The 19,494-nt window shown below is 47.6% G+C and overlaps 1 protein-coding gene and 1 long non-coding RNA gene across 3 annotated transcripts in view; one reads left to right on the forward strand and one right to left on the reverse strand.

Annotated features, from left to right (window-relative positions):
- Nucleotides 1–19,494, forward strand: part of SLCO3A1 (solute carrier organic anion transporter family member 3A1) — a 298,956-nt gene that overhangs the window by 115,690 nt on the left and 163,772 nt on the right. The gene's annotated exons all lie outside the window — the stretch shown is intronic.
- On the reverse strand, nt 2,734–7,289 carry LOC132029089 (uncharacterized). Its single transcript, XR_009407699.1, has 4 exons — nt 7,125–7,289; nt 6,767–6,832; nt 3,137–3,406; nt 2,734–2,789 (listed from the first exon to the last, which is right to left on the reverse strand). It is a non-coding gene; the product is annotated as an uncharacterized LOC132029089 (long non-coding RNA).

Consider the following 19,494-nt stretch of genomic DNA (forward strand, 5'->3'; position numbering starts at 1 on the left):
GTGCTTCTTCCAGAATGATCTCTGAGTTTTCAAGGGAGACTTTCTCCAAGAGATGGAGAGCCACCGTGAGAAGGGGAACTGTCTGTCTTCCCTCCATGACAGGGAATCTGCGGTCTTTCCCTGAGAGGAGTGAGGAAACCAGTGCCCATTTTGCCTTATTATAGAGAAGAGAACTCCTTCTTCAAGAAGCAAACCTAGCTGGGCCCTAGACACCCTTTACAGAGGGAGGGTAGCCAGAGAGCCCGGGTTCTGTCCCAACATCTCTGCATCCTTGCTGTGCAATTAGGGGAAATTCACTCAGTGTCTCTGAGCTGCAAGTTCCGGTCTGTATAATGAGGAGAATGAGTGTGCCTATACCACTGGATTTTTACGAGCTGAAATGATTTAGTGTGATTGGCTGGGGCAAGTCCCTCTTTACCATTTGCGCGAGGCAGTGGAGGAAACTCTGAGACACTGTTGAGTTTCAGGAGAACCAGGGGCCGCTATGCTGCACCGAGCTGTCACCTGTGCATTTTTTTTTAAATTTTTTAAAAAGATTTTTATTTATTTGAGAGACAGAGAGAGAGAGAGAGAGAGAGAGAGAGAGAGAGAGAAAGAGAAAGAGCATGCAAGGGGCTAGGGGCAGAGGGAGAAGCCGGCTCCCTGATGAGCAGAGGGCCTGATGTGGGACTTGATCCTGGGACTCCAGGATCATGACCTGAGCCGAAGGCCTTTGCTTAACCAACTGAGCCACCCAGGTGCCCACCCGTGCATTTTTAAAAAATGGAACTTGAGTGCCTTCTATGGGACTGGCAGGACCCACCGTCCAATTAGCACCCCACCCCTTGTCCCAAACCTGTCCCGCTCTGCACATGGGGTGTCCTCTGCTCTCGGCAACGTGGGAGGAAGGGCAGGGGGCCCAGGAGGTTGTGGTGAGCGGAGGGAAGATGAGGAGAGACCGTTGGCAGGATTAGCCATAAACAGGAGCTGGTTGTGCCGCCCGCCCGCGTGCGTGGGTGGGAGCCCTATTCATACAGCAGTGAAGGGTTTTCAGTGCTGGATTCTGTCCAGGAGCTCATTGATGATCGGTTTCCATGGCAATGGGTTCTCAGGCCAGGAGGGTCCCCTGCAGGCCCGTGACTCCAGCTGGTGGCTGCGGGCTTGTGTCTAGGTCCAGTCCCACTCTTTTTTTTTTTTTTTTTTTTTTTAAAGATTTTATTTATTTATTTGACAGACGGAGAACACAAGTAGACAGAGGCAGTCAGATAGAGAGAGAGGGAAGCAGGCCCCCTGCCGAGCAGAGAGCCCGATGCGGGACTCGATCCCAGGAACCTGAGATCATGACCTGAGCCGAAGGCAGCGGCTTAACCCACTGAGCCACCCAGGCGCCCGGTCCAGTCCCACTCTTGCCGTCACTCCTGCAGTGTTGGCGCAGCCGCCCTCCTTCTCCCCCTCGCTCCTTTCCCCCTCCCCTCTCCGCTTGCCCTCCCCGCCCCCCACAAGCAGCTGGCTCTCCAGGCAGGAGATGCAGCCAACCCACACCTCCCGACCTCTCATGTCAGCTTTAAGAGCAGAGCGAGTGGCCGCAGGAGGAAGAGACCACTGGCTCTGGGGGCAGAACCGTAGGCTGAAGTGTGACCTTGGACAAGTCACTGAGCCTTGGAGCCCCATTCCCCTCTGTGATGCCAGAGGACCACTGAGGCTCACAGAACCTCCCTTAATTGTTGGGTACCAGGGCTAGGCCATATGTCCAAAGGGGACTTTAAAAGAATATAGGTGCTCTGCAGGTAATAGTTTAGAATAATGAGCACGTTGTATTATTCCTCACGTTACGGCCGTGCTGTCAGCGGCCCGCACCAGCGAGCAGGCGTGGGTGGGTGTGGGTGTGCTGGCTGGACAGCAGAGCCGCAGCCCTAGATACTGGATGCTTCCAGAATGGACTGTGGTCTCTCAAGGCCTGTGCTTGTCCTGTTCTCCCTTCTCCTTGGAATAGGCTCAGCTTGAGCTTCTCTTCCAGCGAAGTCTGGCATCCAGTTCTGCTGGAGGAGGTTTCGGACCCCTAGTCTGGGACAGGGCGTCTCCTGCGAGGACCCCAGGGCATGCTGTGGGTGGGGGGAAGGAATACGCGAAATGGATGGTTGCAGAGGATCTGAGTGGTAGTGCTGCTTTTTAGAACTTTCTGTCTTGGGTGTGGTCCCCAGATTACAAAGTTTGAGGAGCTCTTTAAAGCTTTTGTCCTACTCCAGACAGGACAGGTGACCAGGGATGATTATGAATGCTCACCCAAAGGAGCGTCTGCAGAAACATCCATACGTTTACTCTCTACTCTCATCCTGTAGGGTCCCCTTGCTGTGAGTTTGGCTGTCACTTACAAGCAGTGACCTTTCTCTCCATCCACATGTTAATACAAATTTTGGATTTATGTGACTGCAAACACATAGATTTTCAGGTGCAGCTGATCACATAACGTGCCAGAGGTTGGACTCCAAGACCTTTAATGGAATAAGTTTCACATGAATTTGTATTGCCCTTTATTGTACAGTGGAAGAATGAAAAGGTGAAGAGATGTAAGAAGATACTTTTTTTTTACATTTAATATGTAAATATACATAATTATATACATAATTACATAAATGTAAATTACATTTATGACTATAATTATTAGGATTGGCTGTTGTCATGGTCATGACGACTGGCCTGGCTCTGAATCTCTTGTTCCGTTGGCCATGGGACCTGGCAGCTTGCTCCGTCTTCGTGTGTATCAGTGTCCCTACCTGCTGGGCTGGGCATAGCGACCATCTGATAGCATTCTGGAAAATAGGTAAAAATGAGATAACACTGATTAGAATCTGTTGATTTCCCCATTGGCTGAGTTTGCTACTGCTTACCTTTTACTTATTCATTTATGATTTTGTTAAATAATGATACTCTGTGTCTTTTTTTTTTTTTTTAAACTTTGGTTGATCAAAGAAGTGTTAAACCCACCCGTGTGATGATGACATCTTCAAATGCTCCCTGTTTTAATTTTTAGATGCTAAAATAAAAGACTCTTTCTTCACACAGTGTATCTTCTATCAAAGAACCTTGATTGCTCTTGTTATTTTTTCTTTTCTTTTTTTTTTTTAAAGTTAGATTTACTGAGGTATTACATACATACAAAAGAATTAACTCTCTCCAGTGGACAGTTTGATGAGTTCTGATGAATGTGCACAGTTTTGGAAGCTGCCCCTTCATGAAGATCTAGAAATTCCCTGCGGCTCCTGGGTGGCTCAGTCAGTTAAGTGTCTGACTCTCGGCTTTGGTTCCGAACATGCCGTCAGGATCGGGAGGGGGACAGAGCCCCGTGTCTGGCCCCATGCTGAGCGTGGAAGCTGCCTAAGATTCTCTCTCCCTCTGCACGCTTCCCATTCATGCAGGTTCTCTGTCTCTTAAAAAAGAAGAAAACAAAACAAAACAGAAACAACAAAGAGACATTTCATCACTTTTAAAAGTGGTTTTTGTTTGTTTGTTTTGTATTTTTTCTCAGTCCCCTCTTTCTTCCCCCAAGTACCTGGTGGCCACTGGTCTGATTTCTGTTCCTGTAGGCACAGCATTCTGGCCTTTTGTGGCTGACTTCTAACATTCACCTTAATGCTTCTGAGATTTAGGCTTGTGAGCACATCCAGCCATAACTTGTTCCGTTCTGTTGCTGAATCGTGTTCCATTGTGTGAATGTACTGCAGTTTGCTCATTTGCTGGTAGAGGGATATTGGGTTGTTTCCAGTTTTTGACTATTATGAATAATGTTGCTGTGAACACTTGCCCACAGGTCTCTAACTTCATTGCTCCCAGGGAGATACCCATGTGTGGGATTGCTACATTGTGTACTGCTGAATAATACTCCTTTAATCTGAATTTCACTTTGTCTCTGTTTTAATATTGTTCTCCTTTGTTGCCTGAAATTTGTCTTTTCTTTTTTTTTTAATTGTTCCATCACCTAGTTCTTCTGTGTGCTTTGTCAATCAGCATGTAATTGGGTTGTGGCTTATTTATTTTTTAAACTCCTTTTGGATTTTTTGGATTTTAGTATAATTCTAGTTTGGCATACTTCTTTTGTCCTTTCACATGGAATTTTAATATAATTCTTTTGTATATAATTTATTTATTTATTGAAAGATTTTATTTATTTATGTGACAGAGAGAGATCACAATAGGCAGAGAGGCAGGCAGAGAGAGAGGAGGAAGCAGGCTCCCCACTGAGCAGAGAGCCCGATGCGAGACTCGATCCCAGGACCCTGAGATCATGACCCGAGCCGAAGGCAGAGGTTTTAATCCACTGAGCCACCCAGGTGCCCCTGTATAGAATTCTTTTATGTGGAATTTTATGTTTGTGTGTGCTTGCTGTTCATGTTTTCTCTTTCCCTTTATGAACTGTGCAGTGATTTGGAAGATAGCTTGTCTTAAGCCCTAATAATGCTTTCCATCAGATTGTAAGTTTATATTTCTCTAATCACTAAACACAAGAATAGGAGAAGGTAGGTGTGCTATCTTACTTGGACAAAATAAAAAGTTCATTGCTCTTCTTTTTTTCAACTTGCCCCCTGCCAATTTCCAATTGTTATTACAATGCAAGGTTATAGACTCTCTATATAGACTAAGGTTATCATTGCAAAGTGACTTTTACCATAAAATATTTCTTTAAGCCTCACTTTTGGCTTTTATAGTGCATTTTGAAACTCCAGTTTTAATGACCAGTTACACTTCTTTATTTAGATTTAGCTGATGTCATTGCTCCTTGCCCTGCTTTGTGTCATGGGACATTCCTGTCCCCGACTTCTTGAATTTCAGGGATTTAGCTAGAATAGGTCTTTGAAAACTTTTCTCAGTAAAAGCATGTGAAGGGTGGATAATCTGAGTTCTCTAGCATCTGAAGAGGTTGTCTGGTTCTGATTTTGTTTTTTTTATACCACCATGATCAATTATCCAGGTCAAAAAGGAAAAAGACTTCAGTCACTCGCTCCTACAGTGGTGTAGCTGTTGTCTTCCGGTGGAGGGTTGGGCAGGGGCACGGGGTGGGAGAGGGAATAGTCAAAGGTCAGCCTGGCCTTTGCCCCTTTTGCGTGCTGGTAGCACACTGCTTCTGCTTCTAGCTCCCTCTGTCCTTGTCATGGTCTAAGGCGGGGAGAAGCGAAGTGGCTATCCAACTGCGTCCTACCTTTCCTGTTAGTGGCACACGTAGAGATGGCATCTCCTGGAAGTTCCAGAGGAAACTAGTCACCACAGTACATTTTGGTTCATTTCTTGTTAGGGAGGAAGGAAAACGCTGTTGAGAATGTACCCAGGAATGTGGACTCCTAAGATGCCTCAGTAAAGATGGGTCAGAAGCAGACCTTATCAGATGGCCTTTTAATGGCTGAAGTTAAAAATGTGTTCTCTAAATGTGCCCTCCCAGGAGACTCTAACCTCTGAGGACAAGGATCTTGGCTGTCTTGTCCACTATCGTCTTCTCAAACCCGGCATGGGGCCAGGCAGGGTAGCACTCAGTAAACATTGAACATTGACTCAGATATTGAATGTAGAAATACTGATAACTGAATCTTATTGCACCAGATAATTTTCTAAACAAATGCCACTTTGTGCTTCTCATTGGTTTTCTCGTGTCACCCACTTTGGGGGAGTTTTTCAGATTTCTGTTTTCTTTTTGTTTTTAAGATTTTATTCATTTATTTGAAAGATGGAGAGCGCACAAGCAAGGGAGCAGCAGAGGGAGAGGGAGAAGCAGGCTTCCACTGGTCGGGGATCCCAGTGCGGGACACCTGGGATCATGACGTGAGCCCAAGGCAGATGTCCAACCATCTGAGGCACCCAGGAGCCCCATGTTTTTCAGATTTCTGAGACCTGTCAGATCCAGGAAGCCTGTCTTCTGGAGGCCATCAGTCAGCTTGATCTACAAATCAGTTACCGGAGGGGTTTTCTCACCAGCAAGGGATAGCCTCAATTTCTGCAATCCCCTGTATCTCATTGCTGTTTGTAAAGATAGATTATTTCTGATTTGGGCATTTCCAGTCTTTTAATTTTTCCTTTCCTACATGGACTAAGTTCCCTCTTCCTTCAGGGAGAATGGCACTGTGCATAGGCTTCTGGCATCCAAGGAAGAAGGTTTCTGGAATGAAAGCCAGTGATCTTCCCAGTGGCCTTACCCAGTGGTCTTATCCAGACCATGAACTCACCTCTGCCTTGGTCCACGCACCAAAGAGGAGTGAAGGATTCTGATGCGGGATTTGTCTGAGAATGTGTCCCGTACTTAGGGCTCAGAGGACAGGAATGTGTCACTTTCTTCCCTGTTCAGAAGGAAGTATTTTTCTCTGTGTTTCCACTATAAAAATTATACGTGCCTTAGAATTTTCCCACTGGAGTCGATTTAATAATTACCCAAGGGCTTGCCTTTTGACAATTTATGCTAATGATTCTGGGTTTGCAGAACAAAATAAACTCTCAGATGTCATGAATGAATTCATATGCAAAAGCTGCTCTTAGGAAGGGGCGCCTCCCCTGAGATTTTAAAGTTCCCCGGGGATCATCATCTGTATCTGGTTCGGGCGTTAGTGGATCATGGGTCTTGGCCAAATGCTGTTTTTGTCCATAAAGCCTCAAATTTTGACTACCTGGCCCTTCACAGGAAAACTTTGCTGACCTCTGATCTAGTTTGACACTAAGAAAAGCCACCTGTACCCTGTTTTGCGCCCAATCTCTACTCCATCTCAGTCATTGCTACCAAAGTCCATTTGCCCTTCTCACCACCGCGTACCGGGACTCGTGGTCACTCTTGATTGCAGACCTGCTGCTTAACGTCCCTGAGAGACAGCTGCCTTGTCTGCAAAAGGGGGAGATATTATACAGGTTTTAGCATTAACTGTTGCACCAAGAGAGTTTCCTTCCTTCCTTTCTGCATCTTCCCCAAAGAGTCTGAGCATTTATCTTGGGTGGGAGGGGGGATTAAACTAAATTAAATTACTACCACACTGGGACACCCCAGTGTGGTAGTAAATTTGCTATTAGACAGCCTGGGTTTAAATCACTGCCCTGCCACTTACTTAGCTGTATGACCTTGAGCAAGATGCTTACGCTCATTAAACCTGCTATAAAAATCATGATCAAAATATTACCTGTCTCCTCGCCGTATCATGAGTGTTCGGGGAGTAGTGCGTGCCCGGTGCTTCACGTCCTGCCTCGCACCCACTGTCCGCTCATTGAGTGTTTGTGTCTATTGCCTTCATGATCCTGGTGGTGGTTCGTTACTGAGGGTACAAACTGTTGGCCGCGATCGTGGCATTCAGCAGCTCCGCCCACATTTGTCAGCCAAACCCTGGGTACCACGCTCCACATTCGCCAGCAAAGAAAACCTGTGTGCTCCTGGAACAAATAAATTCAGGGTCTCACCTCCGCATATGGTGCTCTAGAATCCTTCCTAAAGGCAAGGGCAGCCGAGAGCCTGGATTTGTATGTTTCTTGCCTGCTGTGGCTGCATCTGCTGCCCCCTCAGCCTTCGTTGTACACGTGACTCCTGTTCCCTTAACAGTTCTCAGGGGCTGGCTGGGACCAGAGAGGGTGGTGTGCTCACCCTGGGTGTGCTGCCCAGGGATGTTCATTCATTCCCTTGTGTGTTGATTCATTCCCGCACTCAACATGCAGTGTTCCGTGTGCAGAGACAGTAAGGAAGGTGGATAACTTCGCCCTGCCTTAAAGGGCGCATCATCTTGGATCCCAGCTCTGAGGATGTATTGGAGAGGCAAGAACATGGGGGGGGGGCAGGAAACCAGAGTTTTAAAGGAATCCAAGCAAAGGCTGGTGAGCAGGCTAACAAGGAGAGGGAGGGGTGGGGATACTAGGCTGGGTAAGGGTGAAGCTTTAGTTGGTAGGGAGTTTGCAAGCTCTTTCTGGTTTTGAGTGGGTGCTTTTTAGACTGGGCTCCTTGACTATAAATACCTTTCGCTCGGGGATCACTCTGCAGGAGGTCTAAACCTGCCTCCCTCTGTGTGCTGCTTCCTTGGGCCCTGAAATGATTGTGGAACAGAGAGCAGGCCAGGTGCGCTGGGATGCATTTCCTGGGTACCCCCGTGATCCTCAAATGCACTTCACTCCAAGAACAACTGTGTTTCTGGATTCAGCACATGCCGAACAAAGGCAGTGGGCTGACTTTCTCCAGATTCTGGAAAGACTGTGCCTGGTGATTCTAGAGAAAGAGGGTCCCCCTACTTTGGCTCTCGGGTCCAGGGGACCATAACTCAGGTGGAACCCGGTTTTGGATGTGACCCTTTACAGAACAGTGGATCCCACTGGGATGGAAGTGCCTGGCATCTGGGCCTTTCTTTGCTAACCCTGGCCTGGGAGGGCCAAAAATAGACAGTCCCAGGACTTCTACATGTCCAGGCAACCCATTCAACAGCAGATCAGGGAGAGTGAGCCAGTGGTCTTCAGAGTGATAGGCAGCCCTGGGGGTAGAGGCCAGGGCCGTGACTGGGCGGGGGTGGGAAAGTTAGGATGCCAGGGTTCCAGTCCCACCCACCAGGCCCTCCTTCCTCTCCTAGGTCTGTCCGCCTTCTCTCCTTCCTCTCCCCACTAAAGCTCACCTACCTGCAAACACCACTGTTTAGAAAGCCCCACAGGTGCCCACTCGAAGGAGAACGAGACATCAGACTGTGAAGCCCTTGCAATCTGTCTGGATCTTCTCTCTTCACACCCTCGGTGCTCCAGCGAGACTGGCCTCCTCGGCATTTCCCCAGCTTGCTCCCCGCCTCTGCTACCTTGTAGCTGTTTGCTCTGGTTCCTCCCCAACCCCCCTTCCGTGGAATGCTTCTCCCTGTGGACATTCTGGGGGCCCTTCAGCCCCCGCTCACGTGCCCCCATCCTCCCTCGGTAAGGCTGTCTTAGGATTTATCATCCACATTGGGACTCTCTTGGAAGAAAATGCACAAACCAGAAGTGCCTGGTCACCCTCTCCAAAAAGCTTTTGTGGCGTGGGTCCCTGCCTTTCTCACTCCCTCAGTTCTTCGTTGGTAAAGATGTTACAGTGTTACAGCAGAGCCCTTTCCCGCCATCAGTAGAAACGTTGAGTTCCTGCCCCAGATTCTAAGCTGCCTCAGGACTCCTGTCCCCTGCCCCGCACCCTGTGTGCTCCTGCCTAAAGACGGTGCTCACTGATACCCCGAACAGCTGCCTCTTGTTAAGAGTACGTTTCCCCATGCGTGCCGGGCACCAGGCCGTGCGCGCTCTGTGCGTTCCTCTGTACCCTCCCATGCCATTTGTTCAAGTTCACGCATATCCGCGCCACATGAGGCGATCCCACTGCTGTAGAGCCTTGGCATGCCAGGCATGGTCCCCGTTTCAGCTGGCAAGCCAGGCTTCTGTGACGGCAGGCAGCTGCTGGACGAGTTCCTGCCAAATCTGTGGCAGGAACAGTTGACGGTTGCAAGAGAGGGACCCTGGACAGGTCCTGTCAACCACACATTCCTTTAGAGGAGAAATGCGGAGAGTGGCCTCGTTTGTGTCATTAGATCCCTTAAGCATCAGAGCCATGCCCGTGGGGGTAAGGTGACTCTCAGCCCACCCAGGAGTGCTGATTCAAGGAACTCTACAATTTGTCCTGGGCTTTGAGGAGGGCCCATCTGGAAACCATCGGAGGTAAGACAGTTCTACATTTTCTTAGAGAGCCCCACTGAAGCATCCTCTAAGCATTCGTGTGGTTAATCCTTCCCAGAGCAGTGATTTTCAAACTGTTTTTTTTTTTTAAATTTTTAATTTAATTTAATTTTTTAGCTAGGGAACCCTTTGTTAAATAAAATCTTGGGCCATTGTCTAAAATGAAAAACGACAAAACGTGTTCTTGGTGAAGGGGATGGTAGGGGTTCAAGTTCCAAATGCAGTCCACCTGGTCCCCTCTCTGTAGAGTGCCTGTGAAAGCAGCATTTAGTAAGGAAGACCAGCGTCCTGGAACCAGAAATGGTTTGCTGCATGTAAAGCACAGGGTGAGAATGGCAGGTGGACGTGGGCCGTGCCCCGGCCACACTGAAGATGTCTGATGGTTGCTGGTGTGTGGGGCGCTGCCAATGCTTGCCCCAAATGGCACAGCGAGATCGCGAAAGCATCTCTGTAGGTCTCCAAGCCCAGGCTTTCCTTACTACACCTGCCAAGGAGAATAGGACTCCCTCCAGGTGTGGCTTACCTGTGTCAGCCCCACCCCTAGACTCCCAGGACTTGGAGGATTCTGTCCCTTTGCAGAATGACATCTCCTGCATGGGTTTATCGGAGCAACAGCAAGAAACCATCCCATCCAAGGTGGATGGTCCTCTCCATGTATCCCCTGACTGCCTTCCACGAGGCTGGGGAATGGGGCTCGTTAGAAGCAACAGTCCCATCTTAACAAGCCATGCTGCTCGAGAGGCACTTGACTTTTTGCTGTAGTGATCCATAACTGAGCAGGAACCCTTGGCTGCCATGGTCTCGTGTGCCCTGCAATCTGTTTCATTTTTACAATATTCCCATTTTATAAAGGTGCTCTTGCTTAAGAATTTCAATAACAAGTCCCAGTGCCTTTCTCTGATGTTTTTCTGGAAGCATGGCCCTGGAGTCGTGGGATGAGGGCTGTTTATTTCTAGAGACTTCTTCCGTGGCTGCCTCTGTGCAGAGAGCTGGGTCTAGGATGTCCTTCCTCTTCACCCTTTGTCTGGCCCTAATGGGAGAGCCGCCCCAGCTGAGCCGGCACAGAAAGTTTCTTTCCAATTCCAGCTTAATCTGTAATTGACTCTCCTGGATGGATTGAGAGCTAAAACCCATCAGAAGGAAGCGTGAGGCTGAATTTCCCCCGAGTGCTCAGCGCAGTTTTAACAGTGAATTACTTATTTCCTTCTTGAGGCCGTAAAAGCACATTTGTTTGCTTGTGGCATGGGGAGGCCGCGGGGACTAGAGCTTTGTGAAAACCATGGTTTAATATTTGTGACAAAAAGCGATAAAATAGCGGTGATGGACAGGAGCGCGGGATCAACATGAAATTTGCGGTCGCGGGAGCGGTGGGGACAGAAGCTGGAATTCATGAGCTGGTGTACGGATCTCTCTGCTTCTGGAAGCCCTGTTACAAGATACGCACCCCGTGGCACATTCCTGCATCTTAACATTACTCTAATTCGGGGCGGGTGCTCCCATGTGTTGCACAGGGGCTACGTCTGCGGTTGCTAAGGTCGCTAAGGGAGAGAGACCTGAGCGGGGTGGTCGGGGCTTCCCTGTCCCATGATTTCCCAGTTCAGCTGTGACCCCTCTGACCCTCTTCCAGCCAAACAGGGGTTCTGTTTATCCAGATGGGGGGCCACAGGGCCAGATCTGCACTGGGCTGTTCCCCCTGAAAAGAGGGGTTTGCACCTTCATTTGACTTGCTTTCCTGGCGGAGCTGCCGGCTGTGTGACTACTCGGTTTGTTGACTTTTCTCAAGGGGCCGCGGTGGGAACTCCGTGCTGAGGCATAAATCCTTTTTCCAGGCTATTTCTGAAGCTTCAAAGGGGAGATAAAGTGATTTTTGATAACCTCCCTCTTCAGCTGTGTTTTCACAAGTAAAGAAAAAAAATGAAAAGTTTTTAAAGCGGATTTCCTGCACCATTCAACTGTCCTCGTTGGAGATTTCCAAAATAATTTTTCAAAGTCCGGACTTTGCAGAGTGTAGATAGTTCTGTGCCTTCTCCCTGAGCGATAATATGGTGTATTTATGCTCATGCATCTAGATGAGAGTTCCCAAACGTGAAAGGTTCCTTAAACCCCATCAGTGAGCGTTTCTGTAAGTAGCAATAATACTTGATATATACAGATTATATACTTGTATTCCTTTTAATATAGAATGTAAATTACAGAGCAAGCAAAAATGTACGTAAAGAGAGGTGATAAAGATGAAATAAACAGTATTTTAAAATGCCATCTGGCTACCCTGATGTTTTCATCCTGTCTCAAGACAAAAAGGTACCTAGAGTCATGTTTATTGTTAATGATTTTGAGTGTAAACGTGTACCTCAAATTATGTTCTTCATAATTTCACATCTTTTTTGCTGAATTTTTGCCACTGTTTTTAACCATGTAATAATATGGCTGATGAAAGCTTTTACCGGGAAAAGAAGAGGCCCTGCCTTTTTTTTTTTTGTTTTTTAAACTTGAGTTTGCATTATTGATTTTTGCCTTTTTTGCAAAAATCCTTTGTTTTTTTGTTTTTGTTTTTGTTTTTTAAATTTAGGTCATCTCTTTACCCAACATGGGGCTTGAACCCACCACCCTGAGATCAAGAGTTGCACACTCCACTGGCTGAGCCAACCAGCAGCCTCAGGAATCTTTTTTTTTTTTTTTTAAGTTTTTAAGAGAAAAAGAACTTTTTTCTTCTTAGTTGCTTGAGGAAAGCACTCAAGTCATACGCGTACAGCTGGATGAAATTTTCACAGAATGTACACACCCATGTGAACACACCTCGATCAGGAACTGGAGGGTTCCAGAAACTTCCATTCTAGCTCTCCTCATCTCTTCCCACTTTTTTCCCCCAAGTAACCCCTCCCTGATGTCTGTTATTTTATATATAATTTCCACCTGTCTTTGAACTTCATCTAAGTGGAATGATACCCAGGCCCTCTGTGGTGTCTGCCTTCTCTCCTGTATGTTGGGTTCGCCTGTGCTGGGTGTGGTGCGGTGCGTTCGTTGTCCCGCGGTAGAGCCCCGTGTGGTGTGACTCTTGCTCCCTCTGGTTATCCCCGCTGCTGCGGGGCCTTTACTCAGTGTCCCGACTGGGGCTCTGGTGACCCGTGTCTCTGTGAGTATGACAGCGCCTGCATTTCATGAAGGTGTGTACACGCTTCGGTTCGCTGTGTCTCTAGGAGTGGGTTTCTGGATTATTGTGTGCCTTCGTGCTTAGTACTCACTGCCCCAGGTTTTCCAGAATGGTGGTACCAGAGCACATTTCCAAAGGAGCAGGGGCTGAGGATCCCGGCTGCCTGTCAGGATTACTTGGGATTCTTGTGTATTTACCATCAGCTGTTCTGGTGAGGCTTTCAACACCAGGGGTTCCCCCAGGCCCTGTGTGTTAGAGCAGAGCCCCCAGCTTGAGGCGTCCGGATGCCCACCGCCACAGGTGCCCTATGTCAGGGCCTGCTTGTCCTGCAAAGAGTGGCTCTGAGGGTGGCCAAGAGGCGATTCTTGGCAGAGATGGGGTGGAAGGAGCAACGAGTGCCGGAAGCTTGCACCTGGGGGAGCCCTGGGTCTTCATGCCCTCTGAGGAGGAGGATGGAGCCCAGGATGGGAGGAGAGAGGCACCAGGATCAGAGGCCAGCTCTCCGGAATCACCAGCTTCTAGGGCCAAAGCAGCTGAGAAGTGCACGTTTGGACTTGGTCTTCCAAGTTCAGTTTCCTCTGAGGAGGGTGGGAAAATAGTGAAGTCCGGGGAGGTGGGTGTCAGAGCGTCTGGGGGCAGAGTCTGTGTGGCGTGTGTTGGTGCGGTGGGGGCCTCTCGGCCACTGGGCTCGTTCTCCCCCAGGTGTCCCAGTGGGGGGCTAGGGAGGGTAATGGTGGGCGCGCAGCAGCCAAACCGTGGCCAGGAGATGAGGTCCCTCTCTGTGTCCCGCAGTGAAGAGGAGAAGGAAGTGGGCATTTGTCCTGTGGTGTCTAGAGCAGGTGGAATAGGAGGCGGAGGAAGCAGCCGTGGGCACTTGGTCTTGGGCTCAGCAGGTTCCTTTCCCGTGTGCCCATTCCCGCCACGGCTGCCGCTGTGTCTTCCTAGAGCAGCCTGGGCCCATGGAACTAGAATGTAGGGGGCAGGTGTAAGTGTAACTTTCTAGCGGCCACATTAAAAGGAGCGCACATAAACAAGTGAGATTGATTTTAATGTATTTTAACCCAGTATGGCCAAAATATCATTTTAATGAACGATCAGCCTAAAAACCCACAAGATATTTGCATTCTTCTTACACTTACATTTTGTAAGTTTCAGAATCCAGTGTGTATGCGCGTGTAACGTCTGTCAGACCAGCGGCCACGTTGGTTCCTACGCTGGACCCTGGAGCCCTTTGGTGGGAAATGAGATTCACTCTGGGTATTTGTACAACCCAGTGATTTGATATGAAATGTTGCTTTTACGTTGTTTTAATTTTGTTGTTAAGAAGACATATTTGCAACATTAGGAGACTGGGACATATTTTTTTGAACAGTTTTAGCTTGATTTTCAACACGTACCATTTAGGCATATGGTACGTGTGTCTCCATTTGTGGTTACGCCCGTAGCTGTCTGGAGCGGTTAACGGGAAGAGTGGTCGGCTGGGGCGATCAGACGTGTCCAGCTCAGTATGCCCGTGCCTGAGCCCAGGCAGAAACCGTTTCTTACTCATCTTGGGGGCCTCCCAGCACCTGCTTCCTTGCATTTTGCACATGGATAGGTGCTGTGTGAAGGAAGAGAATAGATCTGCCTTGTTCTTTCCGTATTCCTGGAGCTCCGAGCACAGTAAGTGCTAATGTTTTAACTCATTCAACAGGTGTATTTACTGAGTGCGTGACGGGTGCCAGGTGCTTTCCTAGGCTCTGGGGATACAACAGTGAACAAGACAGTTTCTGCTCTCTTGGACTTTGTGTCATTGATGGGAAACCTACTTGTTGTTAATAATAATAATAATAATAATGAATAATACTACATATGGTCCCCATAGTTCAAATGACAGTCTGACTTGTGACTTACTCTCAAGCACTGAAAGAAAGAAAAAAAAAAAAGAGTAGTTAGACCCTGAGTCTTAGAAGCTATCATTAGTCGGCAGACATAATAGATATGGAAAGCCCCGCTTGGAGGCATTCTGCCAGCGATATTTGGGCAATGTGGAATTTGGTTGGAAGGGATTAAGGGGGTCTATTTAAGACACTTGTCAGCAAATTGAGTTTGCAAATTGAGTTCGGCTGAAAAGCCCACTGCTGAGCTGCTGCCCTACCTGACCAACAGTTGTTTTTATTTACAGATTTGGGTTTTTCTGTGGGCTGATGGGAAGGAGATGCAAATTAAAAAGCTAGCCTGGGGGCATCTGGGTGGCTCAGTGGGTTAAAGCCTCTGCCTTCAGCTCAGGTCATGATCCCAGGGTCCTGGGATCAAGCCCCGCATCAGGCTCTCTGCCCACTGGGAAGCCTGCTTTCCTTCCTCTCTATCTCAGCCTGCCTCTCTGCCTACTTGTGATCTCTCTCTTTCTGTCAAAAAATAAACAAAACCTTTATTTTTAAAAAAAGCTAGTCTGGATTGGAAGTCTGGCATCAACTGTCAAGTCACAAGTGAAAAAAAAAATCAATAATTAACCTTTAAAAAAAAAGTTAGAATTAAAAAAAAAAGTAAGCATGAAGTGAACTGTAGGAAGGTTTTGTTACATGGTTCAGCCTAAGGAGTCAGAAGAAAAGGGAACATAGAGATCATTCAAGAGATAACCGGAGCCTTTTTGTTGGTGACTTTCAACCTGGAGCAAAGTCATAATCACTATGGGGGACTTACTATGACACAGACTGTCTGTCATCCCTACCGCCAAAGTTTGTGATTTTGCAGGTCTGGGGTATGACCTGGAAATATGCATTTCTAGCAAGTTCCCAGGGGCTGATGCTGCTGGACCAGCAACCCCGCTTGGAGAACCACTGGTCTGTTTCATTAGATTACCTCCCTTAGACACGCAACAGCTTTCTGCTTTGGTTTCACATCAGTGATGCAAGCTTGGTCCACGGATCCTGTAAAGCAGGGAGAGCTAGGATCTCTTCTAATTCTACACCCTGGGTACAGCGAGAGTTAGAGATGAAACACGTCTGTTCTGCATATGGTTTTCATGGCTGCCTTGAGCTTAGCTTGATGTCTTTGACCAGGTCACTCAGGCTCCCTGTCTTCCTATGGGGATATTAAAATTCAGCTCTCTGTAACCTGGCCCTTCCCTGTGGGCTCCTATCCAGACCCGGCCCTTCTGCAGAAGCTGCCAGCACCAGCGTTCACCGTTTCCCAGACCCACCAAGTTGCTATTTATTCCACGGTGCCCTTGTATCAAAGTCCTGCTCTGCATTCACCCATGCAAGGTTTTATTCTTCCCCCAAGAACCTTGTACAGAGACTACCTCCTGAATATAGGCTTCTCTTGGCTTCTCTGTCTGCCTCTCTCCCTTCTCTTTCCTAACACGGAGTCCTGCTTAATGCACGTACCACCTTATAATTTGTAATGTGTACAGTCCCCTTACCATTGTGCCAGCTGTTCCCAGACATCAGACACGGCCTCTGCAGCACCCTGGCCCCTCATTCCCAGCCTCCTCAGAGCAGGTGCACAGTCAGTATTGATGGACTACGTGATTGGATGATGGAGAGAAAGCATTCCACATCTCTCCATCTATGAAAATGAATACAGCGACACTACGACCAATAAATGGAATGCAGACAGTTCAAATAATGGATATTTGGAAAAGAGTTGCAGAGTCATGGTGCAAATAGAATGGTAATGAGAAGTCCTGACATTTCCATTCCGTTGCTCTGCATCTTGCTAAAGTCCGACTCTAACTCCGCTTAATTATTTTGTGGAAGAAACAAAGTGTTATTTATCTACTCGTAAAAAGCAATTTGCTGACGTTGGCCCAGGGACATGAGCGACTGTCACAGAACCGTTATCCATAAGCATCTGTAATCTGCTTTATATTTCCGTCACAGTGTTAGGTTATCCAGTGAGTCCGAGGCCCAGTGTCTGAGTCCTCGGCTCCAACATAATCACTTGGGGAAATATTTGCTGAGATGGTAAAAAGGTTATGAGAATGAAAATTTCTTCCATTTACTCAGGAAAGAGCAGCCCCGGAATTGCAATCATGTAGGATATTTCAAAGGGTCCAGGATGCCGGACCTGTGTTTTCCCATGCAGTGCTTATCACATACGTGCTGCACGCCCAGTAGTTGTAAAAACTCACAGGGTGGGGAGGCGGGAACCCAGAGGAAGGAAGCAGGTAGCTGGTCTGGAGACAGACATTGGGTTGGGGGTGCTGGTCACCGAGTGGGCATGGTCGGAAGTCATTGGTTTTGGAGAAATGGTGTCATGCTAGGATTTTTGCCAAATCACTTTGAGAATTTTGTCCTTTATTTCTAATCCAACTTTGCCGGACCTAAGCAATAATTGTTAGGTAAAAGATGAGGGGAATGGGAGCACCAAGACTGCCTATCCGAGGACTCCTGTGGTTTCTAGGGTCCATGGTTGCAGCTTCCAGCAAGGCTGGCTTCCTGCGCTCCCTGCCCCCCCCCCCCCCATGCTTTGCTTCAGACTCTTGAGCTGGTTGCATTCATCTTTCTCCCTCTTGCCTCTGGGTGTCCCGAAGGCACTGTTCTGAACTCCCAGCTCTTTCCTGTATATATTCAGTGATGTCTTTCCAGAGGCCCCTGGGACTTTTCCACTTCGATGTCTGGCCTCAAAAAAAGAAAAATAAAAAAACAAAACGCCCCAAGCCGAACGCACTGATACGAGCGAACCCCACCTCCAGTTTAGGTCTATTTATCTGTGCTTGCACGAATCAGACCCTTCCCCACTGCCTTTGCTCTTTCCTAGAATCCCTCCCACCCCAGCTCTGGGATGAGGCTCCCAGATTCAAACACTTTCAGAAGCTGGGAAGGCAATTTAAGTGCATGAAGCTGGCCAGGAAGGGTGGGAGGAATGGCAGCCGACCTTTGCTTCAGTGCCTGGGAGCAGGGGGGGGTGGGGACAGTGGAGGAGGGGGGCAGCTCCTAGCCCTCCTTGCCATGTAGGAATGTGGGCCCAGAGGTACCAGATTTTTTTTTTTTTTGAGATTTTATTTATTTATTTGACAGAGATCACAAGTAGGCAGAGAGGCAGGCAGAGAGAGAGGAGGAAGCAGGCTCCCCGCTGAGCTGAGAGCCCGATATGCTGGGCTCTATTCCAGGACCCTGGGACCATGACCTGAGCTGAAGGGAGAGGCTTAATCCACCGAGCCACCCAGGCACCCCGATATTTTTTATTTTTAAAGAGAAATTGGGATCCATTTGTCTTTAATCACCTGATTTTATAAACATTAGCTGTTGATGAAAATCACCCTTCGACTTAACATTGTATAGCTCATACCAGCTGTTAGTCGGGCGTGGACCTCAGCTGCCTTTTGCTATCTCTAATTCAGAGTGCCTAACCCAGCATTGTCTGCTACATATATGTGAGCCATATGTATGGTCAAAAATTTCCTTACGGACACACTTTATTATTATTATTATTTTTTTTGAGGCCCCATTTTAACAAGTAAAAAGAAACAGGTAAAATTATTTTAATACTGTATTTTCACCCAGGACTATCCAAATTTTTCAAACATTTCAACATGTAATCCATAGAAAAAAATTACTAATGAGATGTTTTACATTCTGTTTTTATGCACTTGGTCTTTGAAAGGGACTAGCCCCACATGGCTAGTGGCTACTGGAAGTCACAGCTTTGAAAGGAAGAGAACAAGAATCATATGCATATATAATAAGAGGAGATTTTATTTGTTATGCTTGCAGAGAGGTAAATAATTTGAATTTTGGATAAACCAAGGTACAAGGTAACAACTCTGAAAATGTTGAGTCCCGGAAATGACACAGAGAACTAGACAGAAAAAATTTCCGAGGTGGCCCTGGGGTGGTGCATTATAGATTTTCCTAAATTCCTCGGGTATGGCTGTCTGGAGTTTTTTAAAGAATTTTCCTTTTGGGAGCTCTTCCCATCATGCAGAAGTTCTCAGCTGAAGTTCTAATTCACACTGTGAAGGGGGGTTACACTTTGGATTTTACTATGCTGTTACCTTTCTCAAAGGTCAAGGTGAGCATTTGACCTTCAGCATTTAAAACCAAAGGAGCCTTGAGGAAGCTAGTGTACGGTGGAGAAGAACGTTCTGAATTCAGTGATGGTTTTGTCACTTAGTCAAGACTTAGCTGATCTCACTGCCAAAGATGAGTATTTGCATTCAGTATTTACCTGCTTTCACTGTACGTTTTTCCTGAGGAGCAGGGCCCTGGAACTGTCGTCAGTTTTGGCTTAGTGAAGTTCATGACCACCAGTGACCCCTTCCTTGACCCCCCCACCTCCACGGTTTTTATGTTTCCTGTGACTACGCCCCTGGTTCACTGAGGCATCTGTTGAAGCCGTAGACAGGAAGCTATTGATCATGGAGACCAGGCTCGCATCTCTCAAGAGTAAGATCTCAACAACATAGCATGGACGGAAGCGTAGTCTGGATACACCGTGCTATCGCCGGGCCTCTTTGCTCCTTGTGGAGGCCAAGGTGTGGTCATTTATGCTATTAAGCTACTAGAGGGAGCCAGAGAAAGTAGGACAGCTTCTCCGGATTGTCATCCGTATCTACGTGACCTGAGTGCCATGTCCTTGAAGACAACTTTTGCATTGTGAAAAGTGCTCACCATCCTTTTCCAGCTGATGAGTTGGGGCAGTGGTACAGTTGAGAATGTCATCCTGGGATGAACTTCCAATGTCACTGGAAGGCCATCCTA

This window comes from Mustela nigripes, chromosome 13 (genome assembly GCF_022355385.1).
Source record: "Mustela nigripes isolate SB6536 chromosome 13, MUSNIG.SB6536, whole genome shotgun sequence".
Classification (NCBI taxonomy): Eukaryota; Metazoa; Chordata; class Mammalia; order Carnivora; family Mustelidae; genus Mustela; species Mustela nigripes.